The 9,147-nt window shown below is 47.7% G+C and overlaps 1 long non-coding RNA gene across 1 annotated transcript; it reads right to left on the bottom strand.

Annotated features, from left to right (window-relative positions):
• Nucleotides 1–5,188: 5,188 nt before the first annotated feature.
• On the bottom strand, nt 5,189–6,817 carry LOC119878390. The gene is made up of 2 exons (XR_005386826.1): nt 6,664–6,817; nt 5,189–5,626 (listed from the first exon to the last, which is right to left on the bottom strand). It is a non-coding gene; the product is annotated as an uncharacterized LOC119878390 (long non-coding RNA).
• Nucleotides 6,818–9,147: the final 2,330 nt, after the last annotated feature.

Genomic DNA, 9,147 nt, shown 5'->3' with positions numbered 1-9,147 from the left:
GTTTTCAGCAAAGTCAAGAGCTGAGAGAAGACAGGGGCCAGAGCCCATGACTCATGTAGGATGCTGTTGAGGGATGAAGCCTTGTTCATCCCATCTCATAACCCTAGCACAACCCCCACCCTCCAGTTTTCCTAGGCTCAAGAGAGGTAAAAATCAGAATTTTTACAGAAACTCAAGCATTTACTACTCCAGAATTGGTGGTAGATGCTAGGAATATATCAGTGCTTGCTAGGGAACCCTGGAGTTCACCTCTGGCGCTCTGAGGTAACGTGTCATGGGGAACCCATGGACCCCATGGACCCCTTCCCTTAATCTCTGCAGAGGGCACCTGAGAATTCTATGGAGGGAATTTCAGGCAACTGACCACTGCAGTGCAGGAGAGTGGCTTCTCCACAAAATCACTTCTCCTGTCAAACATTGAGTCCTAGAGGATAGAGACCATGACTGCTTCATTTCCGTACCTGCTTACCACGGCCCATCCAGGGAAGGCAGTGAACTCAGAATGAGAACAGGAATAAACCCCACAGATGCTACTTCCTGCACCATGTGAGAGTGGGCTGGGCTTCTTCTCTTTCCCAGCCATCCAAAGCCTAATGTTCCACTGGGCTCAGAGGCCCATGGCAGAGGCCAGGGCTGTCACAGAATGAAGAACAAGAATGGTTGCTGTGTCCGATGCAGGGAGAGGAAAGAAGGGAAGACAGCCCGGACTTTAGGTGGGGTATGAGGAATGAACACAATGTAAGGTGCTGGGGGACACAGAGGACCAGATCCCTTTAGGTCTGGCTGGGCCTGCAGAGGACTGTTCATTCCTATCCCCAGAGACAGCGAGGCCAGGACCCTGAATACTTGGTCTGGATGAGAGCATGGGGAGGGAAAGGGGGCCTGGGAAGGGGCCAGAGGGAGATCTCCGTTTCCAGAAGGAGGGGCGGGTGCTGCCAACTGCCCCCCTTTTCCCGCCTCGACGGTAGCTTCTCTGGGTCTGTGGCCAGGAAAGGAGCATACTGGGGGCTTTCCAGAGTGTATCGCCCCAAGGTCAGGCCTGTTACAGAGGCCACGAGGGCAGGACCCTGGGCAGGCAGCTGGACCCGTGGGAATCCAGACAGCGGGACGGTAAATGATGCTGGCGGTAAATGATGCTGGCAGCTGGGGAGTGTCAGGGTAAAGTGAGAGGCCAGAGCCGAATCCCACACATAGAGACACATGGACACAGATATCCAGCCACACAGATACACAAACACAAAGACACAAATTCAATGAGGCCACTCCAAAACTAATTCAGAATAGTGCCCAGAGACATGCCCAGGAAACACACCTGCATAGACTCAAGAACACCCTGAGTCAGACATGCTGGAGCAGACACTGCCACAAGCACACAGGCAGACACAAACACAGGTTTCACCCTTGCAAACAGATACAGACCGACAAACACAAATGCGGTCCAAATTCATCCCCCAAAGTTGCTCTCCTCCATAAAGCCGCCTAGGCCACACCTTAAACCAGGCTTGTCTTTCTTTCCCTCCTCTAAACTCTGCTGAACATGAGAGACTCCTAACTCTGGGAAACGAACCAGGGATGGTGGAAGGGGAGGTGGGAGGGGGGTGGGGATGACTGGGTGGCGGGCATTGAGGGGGGCACTGGATGGGATGAGCACTGGGTGTTATTCTATATGTTGGCAATTGAACACCAATAAAAAATAAATTTATAAAAAATAAATATTAAATAGAAAACAAAATAAAAAAATAAAAATAAAATAAACTCTGTTTTATAATTCCTGTCCCATGCTTGTGCTTTACTAAGGATAGTCCTGGTTTCACATGCATACCCCTGGTCTCAACAACTTGGCCGTGGGCTTTCAAAGAAATGACAAGGTCAGCAGTGAATCCACTGCCCTCTTCAGCAGCCCCATCCCTCACCTATACACCCATCTTCATCCCCAGGAGTGTCCTCAGTTTACTGCAGGGTCCTGACCCCCAGCCTCAGCAGACACAGACTCTAAGGGAAGAATAAAGCAGACGGACACACCCTTTCAAGGGAATACTGGTGGCAATTACCCCCAAAATCTATACTTTGCCTTATGCTTACCACTGTCTACCTCCAATCTGTAACCACTATATCAATGCTATTCTAAGCACAGTTACCTAAACCATACATAGCTACACCTGTACCTGCACTAGATGCACAAATATCACATAGTTATGACAATATGAGTCAACTGCACTCCAGGAACTCATAGTTCCTTCAGTAACACCTGCATAGTCATCAGGGCAGGATGTCCCTGTAGTGCTCAGCGTTCAGCTAGGTACCCAGGCTGTTTGACTCTTGTTAAACAGAAAAGTGTGCAAGGGCCCAGCCCAGTCCTCTGGGACTAACCCAGCCTCTAAGCTGAAATTCCCGCTATACCCTTCCCTGGCTCCTTCCTGTCAAGCTGGGAGCATCTGTGGCCTTGGATCCCCCATCCAGGCAGAAGCAAATGTGCCTGGGACCTGGGGCTGAAGAGGTTTGGAGATTTCCAACACTTGCAACAACCATACCTAGGAGCTGTATCTCAGAGCCTGGCCTAGGTGCCTGTCCTAAAAATATAGTGGACCTACTGACACTGGGTGAGAGTAGGATAAACTAGCACACTTCTTCTCCCCCTCCTCCAGAATCTCAATCTGACGAAAGGGTATATGCACAAGGAACTCATCAGCAGAGGTAAAGCTGAAGCAAGTCATTATACCTCCCTCATCCTCTGCCTCCTCACTTCTCAACACCAGGCACCAGGACCTTTAGTATAGGACTCCTCTGCACCTCGGCCATCCTAGAGGTTGTCAAACACTGCTTAGGCTCTGGCAGGAATTCACCAACCCAAAATCTTCACCCAACAGATCACAACTCTTAGGTGGACACTCACAACTCAGGTATATACCCACCACTCTTTGTGTCCCCTTCCCCAATGTCTATATTCAGTCTGGCCTGAGGACCAAGAGATGGGCTTGGTTCAGGGCTGCAAGCTCCAAAATATGCACGAGGTGCTTCAGAAATCAATAAAATCAGTTTTAATCTCTAAAAAAATAAGTGACATATATGACAGATACATCTATGACAGATGCCTACTTACAGTAGTCTGTGTTACAGGAGAGGAATGCTAAGATTTGGGGTCCACTCCTTTTAATTTTTTGGCCCACCCCTTTTATAGGAAGAAAAAGCAGTCTGGTCTTTGTCCAGGGAGAGATGTGCCTTCTTTCAAGGTGCTTGTTGTAAATACAGTTTCAAGAAATGGCCTGGAAAACAGTGCCCTACTTTCTTGACATACCCAGTAAAAACATTCAGGAATGCTAAGAGCCCATTGTAGGTTGTTTCTCCCAACCATAACTAGCAATGTTAGAAATAAATGAATGGTTTAGAAAAAAAAAAATTGCTTTCCATGTGTGAAAGAAGTCCTAGGAGAGACATCCAGGTTAAAAAGGAAATCAGTTGAGGTACCTGGGTGTTTCAGTCAGTTAAGCAGCCTAAATCATGATCTCCAGGTCCTGAAATGGAGCCCTGTAGCAGGCTCCCTGCTCAGTGGGGAACCTGCTCCTCCCTCTCCCTCTGCCCACCACCCCCCTTGTTTGTGCTATCAAATAAATAAATAATATTTTTTAAAGAAAAAGAAAAAAAATCAATTCAGAAATACCCCACTATTTATGCTTAATGAGTACTTCTTTAGCAGATAAGTGGAACTGGGGTTTTCTGTGTCCTTATCAAAGAACAAAAGAGAGATAGAAGATATTATCATAGAGACAACATTCATGTTGAGGAATTTGTGGTAATTTGAGAAGGGCTTGAAAAAAACTTCAGACACCAGGGGCAAAGGGGTGGTAAATCCCAAAGAGACAAGAAAATAGAATAGGCCCCGTTAGCCAAACAAAATGGAAGAAATAAGAGCAAACTAAACCTTTTCTAGGTATTCTTTATGGAGGAAGTCTCTAAGGTGGCTTCCCCCATGTTCCCACTCCCTGGTGTTCGTGCTTTGTGTAATCCCATCTTCTTGAGTGTGGACAGACCTTGAAGTGGCCATGTTGGGGGGGGTGGTTCGTTTACCCTCTAGGAACTGTAGGTGGTCTTTAGATGCTATGTGTAGTTTCCAGCTAAGAATTAACAAGAATCCAGGGCCACGGTTATTATGACTGCAGATAAATGAATTCTGCCAACAACCTGAGTGAGCTTGGAAGATTCTTCCCCATGCAAGCCTCCAGATGAGAACACAGCTCAGCCAATACTTTGCCACCTTGTCAGACCATAACTGTGAGATCATAAATCGTGTACCATTTTAAAACACCATATTTGTGGTAATTTGTTGCAGAGTAATAGAAAACTAATAAAGTAAAAGAAACCTCTGAGAAGGGAAGTGGGGAAAACAACTCAAATCAGTAAGTTCCACAGGTAAAAATAGGAGTTCCAGATTTTCTTTGGATTCAGGAAGGAGGAACAATCAGAATAGTTTACACTGCTTTACACAGCACAAGAGCTGAATAAATCTTTCTTTTTTAAAAAAATATTTTATTTATTCATGAGAGAGAGAGAGAGAGAGGCAGAGACACAGGCAGAGGGAGAAGCAGGCTCCATGCAGGGAGTCCGATGTGGTACTCGATCCCAGGTCTCTAGGATCACACTCTGGGCCGAAGGCAGTGCTAAACCACTGAGCTACCCAGGCTGGCCTGAATAAATCTTTCTTAAAGAAATGCTGCAAAGATGATTGAAGGAATCAAAGAGTTTATTTGAGATCACAGTGTCAGTATCCTCTCTGTAGTTCAAAGTGGAGCAGAAGGGTCTAATAAGACCAATTCTTCAGAACTTGTTTCTAGAAACAGTATAATCCTGAACACATCATATCCACTGTGCTTCCTCAGAGATGGAACCTGATTACTGAGTTGGGGTTAGCAGGAATGATGACAGGTAACCAATACAACAAAATCGGTCATTTCTTTGATCACAGGAGAGAGCTACCAAATTTGTAATTTGGCCAGTTTCCATATCATACCACATTTCTTTTGGATATACACTAAAGAGTAGAAATGCTGGGTCATATGAAAATTCTTTGTAACTTTTTGAGGAACCATAAAACATTTCTACAGCAGCTGCACTACTTTGCATTTCTTTAGCAATGTACTAGCATTCCAATCTCTCCATATCTTCACATTATTTTCTGGTTTTTTCTTTTTTCTTTTTTTTTTTTTTTTTTGAGAATAGTGCTGGTTAGGCATTTATGTAACTTCTTTGAAGAAATGTCTATTCACATCCTTTCCATTTTTGAACTGAGTGTAGTTTTTGTTGTCGTTGACTTGTAGTTCTTTATGCATAGTAGATGTTGATCACTTACCAGATATATGGTTTGCAAGTATTTTCTCCCATTCCATGGGTTGTCCTTTCTCTCTTCAGTGAATCCTTTGATGCACAAAAGTTTAAATTTTGAGGAGGTCCAAGTTTTCTATTTTTTCTCGTCTGTGCTTTTGATGTTATACCTAAAAAACCACTGCCAAATCCAAGGTTTTGAAGATATTTCCGTTTTTCTTCTAAGAGTTTTATATAGTTTTACCTCTTAAACTTAAGCAAACATAATTCTTGCTTCTGTCTCTCTTTGATATCTCTTCCCAAATAAAATCTGAAAAAACATATTTCATGATTCCAACCTCTGTAACCTTTCACAAATTGCTTAAAATCTCTGAGTCTCAGTTTAATTATCACTGAAGGGATAATATCACAAGGTTGTTAGAAGAGTTACATGTTTAAACACTGGAGCTCAATAATCTCATGCATCCTTTTTCCTCCGTTCAAAGGGCTTTCTCTTCCAGGACCAGCCAGGATCAATTACTCCACCTCATCTTAACTGCTTGCTTATGGACAGTCGAGCCCAGGGCCTCAAGTCTCCCATCTTTGCTTCAGAGGCCTCAGTGGTCCTCCCTTCCCCTATGCCCTTTGCTCTAAGAGAAGTTCCTGCCTCCACAAATTCCAGCCTGGAGCCAATCTGGGCTACCGCGGAGAATAAATTTCTAACGGGGTTGCGGGAAGGAATGGACAAAGGCAGCAGCCCCGCAGGGCCCCAGCCCCTCAACCACCTTGGAGGGACACAACTTCGGGCACACTGACCCCTAGAAAAGTCAAGGCCAAATTCCTTTGGTGCATATGGGGAAGTTACTCCTGGCCTAGATCCCGTAGCAGCCTCCTCTCCTTCCAGTCAGAGATTCATTCCTTCCGGCGGTTCTAGCGCTCAGCCTAAGGTATTCCTTCACACAGGAGTCCTCCCTCTGTGCGGTCCCGCTCCACCGCGCAGGCTCCCGAGGCTCCCCTATGTTCTCAAATGGTCTTCCACTGAGAGCACCAGAGACTACCCTTGGCCTCCGCGAGTTCTACAGACGGTCTGGTCTCTCTGCGGGGACAGTGCCCCTCACGCTGCTCCTCAGAGAGAGCCCTGGAGTCCCCCTTCACACAGGGGTCCTCCGTGGGGGCGGCTCCCCGAACGGCCTCCGGGACTCTCCCAGCGGCAGAGGCGGGGACCCTCGGGGTTTATCCACTTACACAGGGACTCCCTTAGGGGCTGCTGCCACACAACACCTCACAGTCCCCAAAGGGCTGTCCGCGGCCCGCAGGCTCGTCCCTTAGGGTGCCTGCCGAGTCCCCGCCGCCCCCGCCCCCGCTTACCGGGACCGTCAGGGTGCGGGACGCGGGTCCGGGACTGGCGGACTCTACACTGCGGACCCCGCGCCGCCCATGGCCGCTCGGGAGCCGGCGTGCTGGGGCCGAGCGCCGGGAGCAGGAGGCGCAGGCGGAGCAGCAGGCTGAGGCGGCGGCGGCGGCGGCGGCGGCGGCGGCGGCGGCGCGCGCGCCCCAAGCACACCCACCCGCCCCACCCCCGCCCCGCGCGGCTGCGGCGCGTGCGCCCGCGCGAGAAGACCTCCGCGGGCCGGTGGGCGCGCGCCCCGCCCAGTGCTCCTGAGCCTCGTGCCGCGGCCCTCGGGGCTCGGCTGGCGACCTCGCGTGGGGAGGAGGCGCTGAGGCAGCGCAGGAGGCCGGCGGCGGGCTCCGACACCTGTGGGTCCGGGTGCCAGTGGGCACCGTCGACCAGTGTCCGGCTCTGCGGCGCCGGGTCTTCTCGGCAGTCGGGCTGCCAGCGGCAAGGTCAGTGCTGGCCCAGAGGAGGCGTCCCGGGAAGGGGCTCCGCGGCGGCGGCTCTCGGCTCCCGGCTCCTGGCAGCCGAGGCGGCGCGTCCGGCCACCCGCACCTGCCTGGGGAGGTGAGAATGACTCATCCAGGCGGCCTTGGCCGGAGCCCTTCCCTCCGTCGCCAGACCCTGCTGCAGCGTGAGGGCCTCCGGGCGGGCGACCCGCGCGTTAGGGCGCTCACCTTGGCGGTGCCCCACTGCGGAGTGGCCAGATGAGCCTTCACAGAGTGCTCTGCTGGCCCAACTGTTCCTGTGCGCTGTATTCTGAGGTTATTGGTCCTCCATCCCCAGCAGCAGGCAGTACTGTAAGGTAACCCACTTTTGCCTGCCGCAGCCTCATCCCTCAGACTATTTGAATAGCCAGCATGTGAGGAGGCCAGCAGTCCTCAGGGATATAACATGCATTACACCAAAGTGCATGCTCTGAAGAGGGCAAGAAAAAGATCAAGTCATAAAGCACCTAACAACTAACTATAAAGAAATAAGTGAAGATACGCAAACGATATGCCAAGAACCCTTTGCAATTTCATTTACATCAACACACCTTCATTTTCTTGTGGACTCATACATGTTTCCAATACAATTCGCGTCATTTTTTGAGCGTCTACTATTTGTTACATACTGTGCTAGGCGGGTAATAGGGGATAAAAACAAAACTCATTTTGTCCTTAACATCTTGGAACTTATCAATAGGGAATAGAAGAGCAATATAGTTAGTACTACATATTCCTAGCCCCCTTTTAAAAAAAAATTTCAATTTAATTAACATATAATGTATTATTATTTTCAGAGTAAGAATTTAGTGATTCATCAGTTGAAGTAATCAGCACTTGGGTGTTGTATGCTATCACTTCTAAACAAAGTACCAGGTACTATTCTAAAAACTTTAAATATATCAAGTCATGAATTTTTATACTATTACTTTGAGGGACTGTACTGTGTGAGGCACAGAGAAGTTAAACAACTTGCAAGGTCACGAAGCTAATACGTGGTGGAGCTGAGATTGAAATCCTTAAATTCTGAATTCATTTTTTTAAAAGGTTTTATTTATTTATTCATGAGACACACACACACACACACACACACACACACACAGGCAGAAACACAGGCAGAAAGAGAAGCAGGCTCCATGCAGGGAGCCCATGTGGGACTTGATCCCGGTCTCCAGGATCCCGCCCTGGGCTGAAGGCAGGCGCTAAACCACTGAGCCACTCGGGCTGCCCTTTCTCTCTCTCTCTATCTCTCTCTTTTTTAAATTTTATGTATTTATTCATGAGAGACACAGAGAGAGAGAGAGAGGCAGAAACACAGGCAGACAGAGAAGCAGGCTCCACGCAGGGAGCCTGATGTTAAATTCTTGAGTTCAGACCTATTTGAGTTCAGTTCCTATTTTACCGTACTGCCACTAAGAAAAAGGATAGTAACCACTAATATATGGAATTCTAGACTTAGCATTTATTTCACTAATATATGGAGTTCTAGACTTAGTATTTATATCTCAGGAACCTTTTTATTTGCTTTAAAAGTAACACAAGAGAGCAGACAGCTTTCTCTATAGCTTGGAAGCCCCTAACCTTGTTCAGAATTATATCATACAAACAGTTTCATAGATAGGAGTCTCTGAACTGTTTTTAGTAAGTGTTTTATTTCCAGGCTGACAGGCCTATATGGAAGAAAAAAGCTGTAATAATATCACCATAGAAACCTCTTGTGGTTAATTTTTTCTTCATTCAAAAACACCTGTGTATTGTGCATCTATAGTATGTCAGGCATTGTGCTGAGAACCAGAAGGAGTGCAAATAAGATTAAGACACAGTACTATCTCAGAAGGAGTTGTAATCTCATAGAGGAAGTAAGCATTGACAGAGAGCCATAATATAAAACAGTGAATTATGCTCAAAAGAGGAATGAAATGCAATGGGAATTCCAAGGAGAGAGACCGATAACCTCATGAAGAAGCTTGG

The sequence above is a fragment of the Canis lupus genome, unplaced genomic scaffold, assembly GCF_011100685.1.
Source record: "Canis lupus familiaris isolate Mischka breed German Shepherd unplaced genomic scaffold, alternate assembly UU_Cfam_GSD_1.0 chrUn_S1569H1758, whole genome shotgun sequence".
Taxonomy (NCBI): domain Eukaryota; kingdom Metazoa; phylum Chordata; class Mammalia; order Carnivora; family Canidae; genus Canis; species Canis lupus.
The sequence above is the reverse complement of the archived record's forward strand: the minus strand, read 5'-3'. Positions and strand labels throughout refer to the sequence as shown.